Below are 13847 nucleotides of genomic sequence, written 5' to 3' on the forward strand. Positions count from 1 at the left end.
CTTGGAGTCCAGGGTTTCCCTCCACGGCAGGCACAGAAGAGCTGCTTGCATCTGCCATTTGTACTGGGGCTCCACGTGTATGTCCGTTGGGGAACGTGCTCTGCTGCTCTAGGAAGGCTTAAAATCCGAGCCGTCTTCAGGTCCCTGCAGCCTGTCCACCTGGGGAAATGTGTGCCAGGCACTGTATTGTCTGCCAAGCAAGTGCCCAGGTGGGGACCGTGTGCTCTGAGCACACACAGGCAGAGAGGGAGACCAGGGGAGAGGCTCCCTGGACGTGTGGGGGCTCTTCCCTCCCAGGGAATCCCTCCAGGCCCACACCTGCCTGAGCAGAGGGCATGTCCCTCGGGCGGGGGTAGGACCCCGTGAAAGAGTAGCTGTTGGCCAGGAGTCAGGTGTCTGGACTTCCATTCTGGTCTTGGCTCTGTCCCTTCCTCTCTGTGATTTGGGTAGGCTTTTAAAACCGCCTGAGTCTCATTCTCTTGAGTCATGAGCTCCTTTGGAAAGTGTAATAGATGGGAGACACGAGAGTGGACACACAAATGTCAATGTCATTGTAAAAGGAAAATCAAAGTGGAAGAATGCATTTGAAGCCAACTGATTCCAGGCTATGGATCTGCACTTCTGGGCCCTGCCAAGAAACACCACCTGCTCAAGCAGGGGTACCCCAGCCTGAGGTGCTTTCTAAGTATGCTATCTTTTCTTCCTACATAGGGGTGCCGTGATGGTAACGCCCCTGGCAAACGCCCAGCATCCCAGCCCCGCTACGGTCCTTTCTGCTTGTATTCGGGGGTGGTAGCCAAATGGTTAAGAACGAGACTGCCTGTTCAAACCCTCCTCTGCCCCGTATTAGTCTTTGTGCCTCAGTTTCCCCACTTGCAAGAGAGGAATCAAACTAGTACCTATGTCAGGGGGTGTTGGTGAGATTTAAATGCAGAAGTCCACCTAAAAGGCCTGGCATAGTCGCTGGCCCATAGGAAGGGCTTGCTGCGGGCTAACTAACCACCATTATACTATCACATAATGTGCACTTGTCTGTCTACAGCAGCCTGTTTGGGGGCTCAGAAAGAGCACTGCAACAGAGGAACAGCTAATGTTTTCGTCCTGTCTGCGGCAAGTACTTTACATATATTAACTTACACAGTCCTCATACAACCCCGTGAGATACGACTTACCATTCCCAATTTCCACGTGAGGAGACCGGGCACAGAGAGGTTCAGTACATTCCCCAGAGGCACAGAGCTACGACATGGCAGAGTTAGGACTGGCAGTCTGAGTCTACCACCTTTAGTCTTTCTTCTGATAAATACTTACTTATCAGAATATTTACTGGATGATGCAGGCAATATATAACCAAGGAAAAACATGTGAAACTACAAGAAAGCACACTCATAAAAATCAACTTACCTCTACCACCCAGAGATGAACATTTGGTCAACCATCTTTTTCTGCATGTGCTGGGGCTGTGTTTATGCATGGGCCTAGTACTTGCAGAGTGAGATTATGTTGTAGATGCATTTTTTCTTTATCATAAGCACTGTTCTGGGTTGAACTGTGCCCCCCCCCATTTATATGGTAAAGTTTTAACCCCCAACACCTCAGAATATGATCTTATTTAGAAATAGGATCCTTACAGCGGTAATCGGGTTGAAGTGAAGTCATTTGGGGGGGCCCTAATCCAGGATCACCTGTGTTATTATTACAAGGGAACTGTGGACACAGAGCTACGCATAGAGGGAAGACGATGTGAGGAAGCCAAGGAGAGAGCCCCGGCACAAACCCTTCCCTCACAGCCCTCGGAGGAAACCAACCCTGCCGACACTTTGACCTCGGGCTTCTGGTCTCCAGAACTGTGAGAAAATACATGTCTTTGTTAAGTCACCCAATCTGTGCATTTTGTCACAGCAGCCCTAGAAAGCTGACACAAGCACCCTTCAGTACGTTATTGATCTCTGCTTACTTTCTCGTAGCTTTTCGCCAACCCCCCCCTTCCTTCCCCTACACCTGGTTTCTACTCCATTGGATCCAACATAGTGCAGGGCCCCTGCGATTTTTCTAACGGATCCCAGTTGTCTCTAATTTCTACCATGGGTGAAATTTCTCTGGGTGATGGGACCAGAAAGCCTTCCAGAAATTGCTAGGGAGTATCTCAATGTGGTCCACCTCTGACCCCTACCGAGGCCTCGACTTCCCTGAAAGAAAGTCAGGATTATGGAGAAGCAGGTAGGGAGCTGTTCCCAGCTGGGGAGTAGTGGAGGAGAAGGAGTATCCACAAGCCATTGTCAGCATTTCAGAAAAGCCCAACAGAACTCGTAGCTTTTATTCTTAAGAGAACCAAATTATTATTATTTTTTAAAGATTTTATTTATTTATTTGACAGAGAGAGACAGCCAGCGAGAGAGGGAACACAAGCAGGGGGAGTAGGAGAGGAAGAAGCAGGCGCCCAGTGGAGGAGCCGAAGGCAGACGCTTAACGACTGAGCCAACCAGGCGCCCCTAACAGAACCAAATTAAGTACCAGAGCAGCTGTCCAGGTTGCCAACCTATGAAGGCACCAGAACATCACTGAACTAAGTCAGAAAGATGAGGCCACTTAACCTCCAGTCTCCAAGTACGTCTCCCTGTTCAGCTGGCGAGAGGAGAGGTAAGTGAAGTTGGTGGCGTTGTCTAGGAGCAATGGGGATGGAAGCTCCCTCTGTCGAGCCTCTTGGTTGCCCACGTGAAGAACTGTCCCGTGTTGGTTGGCTGCACGTGAGACTCCAGTGCTGCCTTCATGGGGCCCATCACTGGAATGCGGCTAGGCAAGTCTGAAGTCCTTTTAGATGCCTTCCAGGAAGCAATCAGCGCAGAGCCTCAGCAGAGACAACCAAAGAGAAAACGAAATCTATGAAGGTCAGTTAATAAAAAGACAGACTTTATCACTGAGGCCGTGTTAATGCCTCTGTCCTTGCTGAGCATGTGAGACTCGGGCCATCCACTTAGGAATGACAGAAAAATGGCCTGGCCTGTTGGTTCATGTGTTGATATATGCAGCTCTCGCAACAAGAGAAAAGTAACCATTACCGAGGCATCGGGCTGAGCAGTTAGAATATTTAACAGCAAAGGCTCATGTTGGGGCTGGGAAGAAATGAGTGATGGAATGCAGCCTTGATGGTGCAAAAGATGGAACCCACTGAATCAGGGAATGGGGACACAGGGGAGGAAGATAACCCAAGGGCAGTAAATAGAAAACCTTCCATGTACCTGGTGTCACACTAGGCCAGTGGTTCTCCGACTCTGTAGTCTCGGGACCCCTTTACACTCTTAAAATTATTGATGACCCCTAGAGCTTTGTATGGGTCGGTTCTATCTACTGAACTTCACCACTTTATAAATCAAAACTGAGAAAAATCTTAACAAGAAAACCCAGCATACATTGTACTAGCAGTCAGGGCCAGAAGCCTTTGGAAAATTCTACTGTACCCTTGTGATAGTGAAAAAGGTAAAAGACATCTTAGAATTTTCTTTCTTTTTTTTTTTCTAAAGTAAACTCTCTGTCCAACATGGGGCTCAAACTCACTACCCTGAGATCAAGAGTCGCACGCTCTACCAACTGAGCCAGCCAGGCACCCTGATATCTTAGAATTTTCAAGATAATAGTTTGGACCTTGCGGCCCTCCAAGAGCGTGGGGGATTCTCTAAGGCCCCTGGATCACACTTCGAGAGCTCCTGAGCTAAGCTGCTCACTTTAGATTAGCTCATATAAATCTCTTACCCTGAAATATATAGGATTACTATTCCCATTTTCCACATGAGAAAACTGAGCACTTGAAAGGTCTAGTAACTTGCCCTAGGTGACGACAGCTATCAAACAGCAGACCAGGCTTCAGCCCTGCTCTGATCCTGGAGCCCACATTTGAATTGGACTTGACCAGTGGTAAGGCCAGGCCCAGGAGGGGAGCAGCTGGACAGTCTTCACATTCATGAGGGACCACATGGTGGGAAATACAGACCTTCCCACCAGGGATCTCACTGGCCATGAAGAGCACCTGGAGTGTCCAGACTGAACCCCACTCCATGTGCCTGCAACGTGGGCACAAACTTCTGACCGTCTGGTTTGGGGAGGGAGGGACCTAGAGGTGTGAAAGGAATGGGCCAGCAGAGACCTGGCTGCCAGGCCAGGCTTTGCCATCGGATGGCGGGGGGCGTGGCGAGGTGCATCCCGGAGGGGCTGAGCTGGGTGAGGCCTTAGGGTCAATCACCACTGGGACTGACTCCCTCCCCAGGCCTGAGTGCTTGTCCTGGATCCAGGCGGGAATCTCAGGGTCATAGTCAACAGAGGGCGGACGATGGTCTGCACAGCCTGAGAGGAAAACAGCTCTGTTCTGGCTAACCCACACGGGTGAAGGATCAGCCCAGAGAATCTGGGGCCTTTTCCAGGACCATAATAGGTGATTTCGTTCCAAAGCCTGACATTGGGAGTATCACTGAAATCCACCGAGAGCGAGAGTTTTATATTAGAACAGCATTCCAGAGCTACTGCTGGCCTTCCGCTGGGGAGCTCTGTTTCCAATCTCAGGGATGTCAAACAGTTTTAAAGGCACAGGAGCTCAGTGTTACGCAGCAAGGCAGCAGGACGGAGGGGGCAGGGCCGTGGCCAACACCCTCCCAGACCATGCTCAAGGCTCCACCCTGTCCACGGCAGCCCCACCCTAGCCCAGACCTTCGAGTCTGGGCCCCCCATTCTGCTTTCCAGCTCCCAGGTGGGCTCGGGGAACATCTAGTCTTGAAATTGGGGGTGCCCTTGGCTACCCATTCAGACACTTCCACAGAGGGCTGTCCACACCTTCAGGCTTGCCCACGTTCTGTTACTCAGACACTTAGCTCCTGGACACACTTTCTGGGATCACAGGCCCAGCCAGGTGCCCATGGCCCACATTCCCTGCCAGCCTGACGTCATCTGCCTGCCACCTCCCAGGCAGGCATGGCCACACTTAGCAAAAAAGAACACTAACAATAGCTCACATTGTGCTGCGCTTTACGCTTCACAGCTGACCACACACCTGTCTGCCCGGGTTTCAGGTTACACAGTTGCATCCTCTAGGGAAGAGGAAGCTAAGTCTTGGTGAAGTGAATGAGCGTGTAAGGTCACCCCAGGGAGAGTGGCCCTAGGCCCCAGTTCTCTCCTCTCGGCCCGGGGTTCTCTGGGCTGCACAGTGTGGCATTTGGGGACGGGGTAGGGAGCAGGAGAGGCACAGGGCATTGGAGCCCCCTCCTCACCTTTGATCTCCACTGGCCCATCTGCCTTGAGTCCTGGAAGAACCCTTTTTTGAGGTTAGAAAGGTCCCAGTTCCAAGTGTCAAGCAGCTGGGCAGTCTGTTTGCCTTGAGTTCTCTCTCCTAAAGAGCACTCCCCCCCAACCCCTGCTTAAGAGATTCTCCCAGACCTTCTGCTCTCTGGATTCTGGGAGGGAGGAGCCTGCCCTAGCTAATCCCAGGAGCTTCGGTTTGCAAGGCTAGCCTTTGCTATCCTTCCTGTGATGTGATCATGGCCACTCAGCAGGTTATTTAATAACATGCCCTGTGGGAAGGAGACCCTCCGACCTTTCAGCATGGTGTGAGAGCCCCTGCAGCTGCCTTCCCGGGGGCAGGTCACGTCAAGAAAAGGAGTTAACCTCACTATGGGGGGGGCCCAAAGGGAACTCTTGCCCTGGCAAAGCCACCTCTGGGAAACAGCTGTCTGCCCAGACCAGGGATGGGAGAACTCTGGGGAGCCCTACCAGCTGGAGACCTGGCTGACCTCTGGGGGGGCCCCTCTAATGGTGTATCCGTGGGAGGCCAGCCCAGGACTCTCCTGAAGCTTTGCCCTAAGGGGCCCTTCGGCTGTTCACAGGCGAATGAGGCCCAGGGCAAGCCAGGCAACTCCAGGGACCACAGAAGCCTCAGGAGGCGGGGGCCCACGTGTGATGCCAATGTTGTTGTCTCAGATGCTTTACTCACAGGGGTCGCATGCAGGTAAAGCAAGCTCCCTGCAGCCTGGCTGAGGACTCTGGTCTCCATGCTGAGTGTGGGTTGTCAGAAGAGACCTGATGGTGAGTGTCAAGGAGCAGCAGAGAGAAATCATCCCCTCATGTCATCCTCACTGGGCTTGCCAGCTTTCTCCAGCAGTTACAGGATTCTGGGGTAGACTGAGGCATGGAGATGCACTCACATGGGCTTTTCGCCTCTGGGAAAAAATGTTTCACTCCACCCAGATGCTTGCTGGGTCCTGAGTTTCCAGTAAGGGAGTCCTGGGGTCATTCTCTTGTGCTGGATACAGACTGGTGGATGATTCCAACCTCCTAGCCGCCCTCCTGGGAAAAAATCTGAGAATCTACGGAAAGACGCACTACCAAACCAACCCTAACGTTTATTCCAGGAAAGCCAACCTCCCCTTCTAAGTGCCTCCTCTTTGTAGAACTGTGTTCTTCAGCCCTTGGCTCCCGCGGAAGTGTGAGAAGGCCACATTTGTCCTCCAGTCTTAGGCATTTTGGGCTGGGGTCGGCTACAGTGTAAAGTACTTCCTGGGTCACCACCCATGAATGGGTCACTGGTGGCCCAAAGCCCTGAGGAGAGCAGAGGGAGGTGGGACAGCGAGTAGATAAACAGCAGCATGAGAATGTGATTTGCCTGCTATTGGAGGCGAGGACAAGCGCTCAGAGAGTGGAGGTGGTCATGACTAATGCCTTTGGGAGCAAAAGAGGCTTGGCGGACATAATGCCACGTTAGTCTGCAGTGGGGAGCGGCCCAACGAGGAGGCTGTCTGTGTGCCCCGGTGAGGCCTGGGGCAGTTAGTGGGAAGGTTGGGGCTGAACGTGAGGATGAAAGAGCTAACCCCCACATGCTGGTGGCCCCCAAGATGGCCCCTGGGTGGCAGGCCTGGCTTCTACCTGCTCCTGAGAGAGGATTTTTGGAATAGGCTTCCACTGAAGGTGTGGAATGAGGCGGGGTCATGGGGTGCAAGTAACAGAAACTCATGGGCCAACCTGAGCGAAGAAAAAAATCTATAGGGAAACCACTTGGGTGCTCACAGAATCAGTGGGAAATCTGGAGAAACCAGGCTTGGCAAACAGACAGGAACCAAGAGAGGCAGGGCAGGAGCCCACAGACGAAGGGCACATCACAGAAACACCACTGCCAGGAATGATCTCCCAACTGTCCCTGTGCCTCGGTGTCTTTCCTTCAGAGGTCTAGGTCCCAAATGGTAGAGACTCAGATCCTTTCTCTGCATCCTGACTGCCAGGGAACAAAGAACAGGACCCTCTGGCTCCTGGAGTCTGGGGAAGGCAGGCTCAGAGGTCTCAAGGGACAGACATCAGCTGCTCTCCCAGTGTCCTTTTCTTGGCTGGAGAGCTGCTTCCGGTGTTTTATCCCTGCTATGGAAAAGTTCAGCAACGTCCTGGGGGACCGGGATGCAGGGAAGGGAGAGGTTAATTTTCTGGTTTCTGCCTTCTCTAATGTGACTAATCAGTTTCTTTCCATGGCCTTTTGCAAAAAATGTTGTGATCGTCTGTAGGCATAGAGAGCCCACTGTGACTGACATGGAAGAGGGTAGGGGAATCCTAAGCAAAAAGGAGGGAGGACATCTCTGTAAAATCCCTGCAATGATCATAGTTTATTAAATGTCATCTGTACGTCAGGCTCTGGATTAAGTACATTTGTTAATGTAGCAGGGAGAAAAACTTATTTAAAAAGCCTGCTACATGTTAATTGTAATGGCCTTAAACTGGAAACTACCCCAACATCCACCAAGGTGACAATACATTGCAGTGTATTCACAGAGCGGAACACCACTAAGCAGCATTCTCAGGGGGCGGGCTGCCCCCGTAGGTGCCTGAGAGCCTTTCAGGAAATCCGCAAGGTCAAAACGATTTACATAATAATCCTAAGACATTATTTGCCTTTTCCACTTTTTGGACGTTTGGGCTGATGGTGCAAAAGCAGAGGTGGGTAAAACCGCAGGTGACTTAGCAGACATCAAGGCAGTGACCCTCAGCTGTGCTAGTCAGCCACCGTGTCATTCACTATCATGCATTCACAGAAAAAAATGGGGCAGTTTCTCTTAAGATTGTATCTTGATGAAACAGTAGAGATCATGAATTCTATGAAACCTTAATCCCTGACTATATGTCTCTAATACTCTGTGTGACAAAATAGGAAGCACCCATAAAGCACTTCTGCAAAGTACAGTGATGTTATGACTGAGTTGCAAGCTAAACTAGCCCCTTCCTTGTGTGTGATTCTTGGTTATTGTATGCAAGACACTCTTGCACTAGAAATCGCTGGGTCATAGCATATGCACACGTTCAACCTGATGAGAAAATACCAAACGTTCCCGAGCATAAGGAATGTGTGTGAGATCTTGTGAATTCACATTCCAAGGCTTATTATGGTCTGACATTTATAACTTTTTTGCCCAAACCAATGGCGATAAAATGGTATCTTGTTGTGATCTCAGTTTATGTTTTCCTAGTTGTTAATGAGGCTGGATGTGTTCATTGGCCACGTATTTTGCCTCCCACTGTTAATTTTGAAACAGCCTTGTCAGCCAATGTCACAGAAAATGTGAGCGTGTGTGGCCCCAGCTAGGCGTGGTGAGGTGACTTAGTATTACCATGTTTAATATATAAGATGCCATCAATTATAAGAGGCATCATCAATTTAATATAGATTTCTACAGAAAAAGAAATGTCAAACCAAATTATACCTTTTTTAAAAACTAATAATAGTGTACATTATTTATTAGGGTGATCACACACCATTTTCTTTTCTCATGGCACCATCTCTAATCAATCTTCAAATTCAGGGTCTAAAGATTCCACCAGTCGAGGCAAACGCTATAAAAGAAGTATAGATGTAGGGAGCCTGTTCGCGTGAATGGGCTTCCTGAACATACTTAATATGGTTACTATGCCAGGTTTTTGTTGTTGTTGTTGTTGAAGATTTTATTTATTTATTTATTTGAGAGAGAGAGCACTTGTGCATGCTAATATGGGGAGGGGCAGAGAGAGAGGGAAAGTCAGAGAATTTCAAGCAGACTCTGTGCTGAGCCTGGAGCCCGATGCAGGCTTAACCCCACGACCCTAAGATCATGACCAGAGCCGAAACCAAGAGTCGGATGCTTGACTGGCTGAGCCACCCAGGTGTCCCAATACGACAGGTTTTGTTTGCATTTCCTATTTGGTTAAACTCACAGTTTCATTTTCTCTGTAACTGAATTATGTATCACTGGAAATTTGAAAGTCAGACACTTTTGACAGATGGTTGTGTAATTTCTAGCGACAATCTTCCACAAGGCACAAATTAGCCACAGCAGCCTGTCACAGCTCTCCATTCCGTGATCTGCTCAGAGAGACTGGCTGAAGTTTGCACAGCCCCGCAATGACAACCATGTCACAACTCACTCCTCTGGTTGCTGCCAGCAAATTTTGACTGACATCCATTAAAAGACACAAGCCAAGCCTAGAAGCATTCAAAAGCAAAAGCACACATCTTATCTTTCTTAATTATTTACTAACTAAATGATACATAGATGTGGATCTGTGTGTGTGTGTAGGTGTATGGCTAAACTTTACTGAGCGCCTACTAAGTGGTAAATTCTATTATCAGAAACTCTCCATTCATTATCTCTAATCTTTATGGTAATTCTGTGAGGTAGGTAACATTATCCTCATTTTAAAGAAAACTGAGATTCCAAGGGACAAAATAACTTGACCAAGACTCTTAAGGAGCAGAATCAGTATTCAAATCCAGCTCTCCCTGGCTTCGGAGCCCATAAACTTTCTACCACACCATAAAAGGCACAAATGTTGAGCCTTTTTTAGGTACCGACCTCCATGGGCCACTGGGGTAAGATCTCAGACAAATCACTGGCCAGTGTTGGCTGTTACGTCTCTAAGGGTGGACCCCTCCCTTTATGAAGGTTACTGGCAGGGACAATAGAGAGATTAACTAGAGAGTTGAGCTATGTTAAAAATAACAACAAGGTGGGGCACCTGGGTGGCACAGCGGTTAAGCGTCTGCCTTCGGCTCAGGGCGTGATCCTGGCGTTCTAGGATCGAGTCCCACGTCGGGCTCCTCCGCTGGGAGCCTGCCTCTTCCTCTCCCACTCCCCCTGCTTGTGTTCCCTCTCTCGCTGGCTGTCTCTATCTCTGTCGAATAAATAAATAAAATCTTAAAAAAAAATAATAACAACAAGGTATTTACTCCTAATGCTGTTAAGCTCCTTGGAGCTGTGTGCAGGCTGAGCAGGGGAGGGCTTGTTCGTTGGCCATCGTACAGGTGGGTCTAACGTTGCTACTACAGTCTTCTGCATTTTCCCACCTCAGCCAGGGCTCTGTGTCACTGTTTCTCGTTGGTTACTGCACAACCCTAACCTTTTTTGTTATGATGAGTTAGTTGTCAGCAAAGAGGCTCCGATCTGGCCCTGGAAATGTACTTCTTTTCCGTAGGCATGTCCCATGCCAAAGGAGAAGGTGCTCTAGGCTGGGGGCTTACACACAGGGCTGGTTTGGGGCTCCCACAGGTCTGAGGACTTCTGGGGTGGAGGGGGGATGGGCTGTTCCCTGCCTTTAGACAGAAGGACCCTAGGCTATTTTGGGCAAGTAAAAGCTCATTTGGGTTTTCAGAACTTCCCAAAGGATCATGTTCTTTATCTCCCTCGAACTTATGGCTTAGTCTGGACATTCACAAACTTTTCATCGCCAAAAACGGAGTTTATAATTTCTCCCCCATGGGCCTCTTCTTCCGAAGGACTTTTGTCCACCAAGCTACATGTTGTCTTTTAAAACTCTCTATGAATTAGGTATGATCAGCAGAAAAAGACAGTCGCAGCCAAAAGCAAAAGAACTTGAGATTTTACTCAGTACGGTTTTCATGTGAAAGTAAGTTTCCATTTCTCTTGGATAAACGCCTGGAAGCAGGCTTGCTGGGTTCTAGGATAAGTGGTTGTTTAACTTTATAAGAAGCTACCCAATTGTTTTCCAAAGCGGTTGCGCCACTTCGCATCCCCACCAGTCATGTCTGGGAATCACAGTTGCTCCTCAGCCTTATCAGGACCTGATATCATCAATTTTCCAAAAAAATGTAGTCGTTCTAACAGGTGTGCGGTTTTAAGTTGAATTTTCCTAATAACTAATAATGCTGAGCATATTTACATATGCTTGTTTGCCATCTATATCTGTTCTTTGGTAAGCTGCCTATTCAAACCTTTTGTGTATTTTTAAATGGGTTGTTTGTTTTCTTACTGAGTTTTGAGAGTCCTTTATATATTCTGAATATAACAAGTCCTTTGTCAGATAAGCGTTTTGCAATAACATTCTCCTAGACTGTGGCTTGTCTCTTTATTTTCTTAGCAGTGTTTTGTTTTTTGTTTTTTGTTTTGTTGGTTGGGTTTTGTTTTGTTTTTTGTTTTGCAGAGCAGAAGTTTTTTATTTTGATAAAGTCTGATTTACCCATTTTCTTTTATGGATTGTGCTTTTGGTGCCATAGCTAAGAAATGTTTGTCTAACTCAATATTACAAAGCCTTTCTGTATATTTTCTGCTACAGATTTTATAGTTTTAGGTTTTACAGTTAAGTCTATGATGCATTTTGAGTTAATTTTTGTATAAAGTATGGAATATCGATCAAGGGTCAAGTTTCTTTTCTTTTTTCCAAATGAATGTCCAATTGTTTCAACACAATGTGTTGAGAAAACCATTCTTTCTCCATGAATTGTTTTTGTAACTTTATCAAAAATCAATTGACCATGGACATGTGGGTCTATTTCTAAACTCCCTTCTTGTTTCCATTTGCTAATACCACTTGATCTTGATTACTCTAGTTCCATAGTAAGTACAGAAATAGGATATTATGAATCCTCCAACTTTATTTTTTTTCTTTTTCAGTTGTTTTGACTATTCTAGGTCCTTGGCTTTCCATATAAATTTTAGAATCAGCTTGTTGATTTCTACAAAAAGTCTGCTGGGATTTTAATCAGGATTACATTAAGTCTACCTGTCAGTTTGGGGAGAACTGATATCTTTACAATATTTAGTCCTCCCATCTGCACATTACTTCCCTCATCTAGGTTTTCTTTGATTTCTTTTATTAGTGGTTCGTAGTTTTCAGCATACAGGTCTTGCATATATTTTGCAAAATTTATACTAAGCATTTCATGATCTTTGTTGCTTTGGTGCTATACGTGGTACTGTTTTTTTAAATTTAGATTTTCAGTTGTTCACTGGTAGCCTATAGAAACACAGCTGCTTTTTGTCTATTGACCTTGTGTCCTCCAACCTTGCTAAACTTACTAATTCTAATTGCATTCTCTAAGATTGCTTGGGATTTTTTGGGTAGACATTTATGACATCTGCAAATCGAGACTGTTGTATATTTTCTTTTGCAAAAGCTACATTTTATTTCTTCTTCTTGCTCTATTACAGCAGCTACATTCTAATACAATGTTAAACTGGCCTCTCCAGGAGAGGCAGGAAAGGCTTTGTTAGCTCCACAAGATGATGGTGGAATTGCTACATTCTCCTAAGGAAACCTGATTCTAAGGAAATAGCTGTTGACGTTTAGTTCATTAATAATATCTAACACCTCTTGGTCACCCGCTCCAAGACCCAGTACTCCCCAGTTTGCATGTATTATTTTACTTGATCCTGACATCAGCCATACGAGACAGATATTACTAACCCCTCTTTAAAAGTGAAGAAACGGACGCTCACAGAACTTAAGAAACTTGCCTCAGATAACAATTTCTCCTATTCAAATGGCGAATTCAAATCTATTACTCCCTGTCTCCAAAGTCTGTGTTCTTTGCACTACGCCACACTGCTTATGGTCCAAATCATTTTGAACAGATCTGATCTGTCTTGTCTACACATGACAGGCCTTTGGGGAGCTGTAAACATTATGGCTACCTGGGTCCCCCCCAGCCCAACTCAAGCCGAGTCTCTGGGGCTGAGAACACTGGGCCTGTCACCCCTAAAGAGAGAGGTCCTCCTGTCCTTACAGCACAGTGACCTGAGGTGCTTGGTCTCTGGATCTGGAAGCAGTGGGTAATGAATGCTTAGCAGGAGGTAACTGCTGTGTCTGCTTTGGGCCTGGGAGGCTCAGGGCTATAAAAGGCAAAGCTTTCTCCTTCATTTCTTAAATGCTAGTAAATCCAGGGAGTGTGTCATGGCATTTTAGCATCAACTTATCACACATGTTTGTGCTGGCTCACACTTCAAGGCTTGATGGAAAACAGGTGGGACTCCTCAAAGCTGCTGTTAAGGACTTAACGGGTTACAAAAGGATGCTAATGAAACAGTTAGATGAGAGGAATGTTGCCATTTCAGAGGACATGGTGGGGGGGACCCTCTTAGAGAGACTTGGCCTGCTGGGTCATCTTTCAAAACAAAAAGCCAAGTTCCTTGCCCCGCTGTGGGAGCACCCCTAAAACGTACTGCCTGGAGTAGCCACAGTTAAGAAATGGAAGCTTCTCTCTGACGAGGCGGATGGAGGCTGGGGCTGAGTTAATGGCAGGATAAAATGATTTGGGGGCCAGCTATTACTAAAGCTTTAGGATGCCTTTAGAAGTTTTTCCACCCCCGATATGGCATCTAATCTGGGTAACAGGGCCTTGTTTGAAATGTCCTTATAACATGGATCATATTTTTGTTGTTATTATTTTAAACTTATTTTTTCCCATGCTAAGGGTAAAATGCACATCATGGAAAATTTAGAAAATGCACAACAGTCACCAGCATAAGGCTGAGGAAAATCGTGCAAGACTAATACCGCACTAGAACTTTCAGAAACATCATCCCCTCTAATCCTCACGGGAACCCTTGGAGGGGACGAGC

This window comes from Ursus arctos, unplaced genomic scaffold (genome assembly GCF_023065955.2).
Source record: "Ursus arctos isolate Adak ecotype North America unplaced genomic scaffold, UrsArc2.0 scaffold_36, whole genome shotgun sequence".
Classification (NCBI taxonomy): Eukaryota; Metazoa; Chordata; class Mammalia; order Carnivora; family Ursidae; genus Ursus; species Ursus arctos.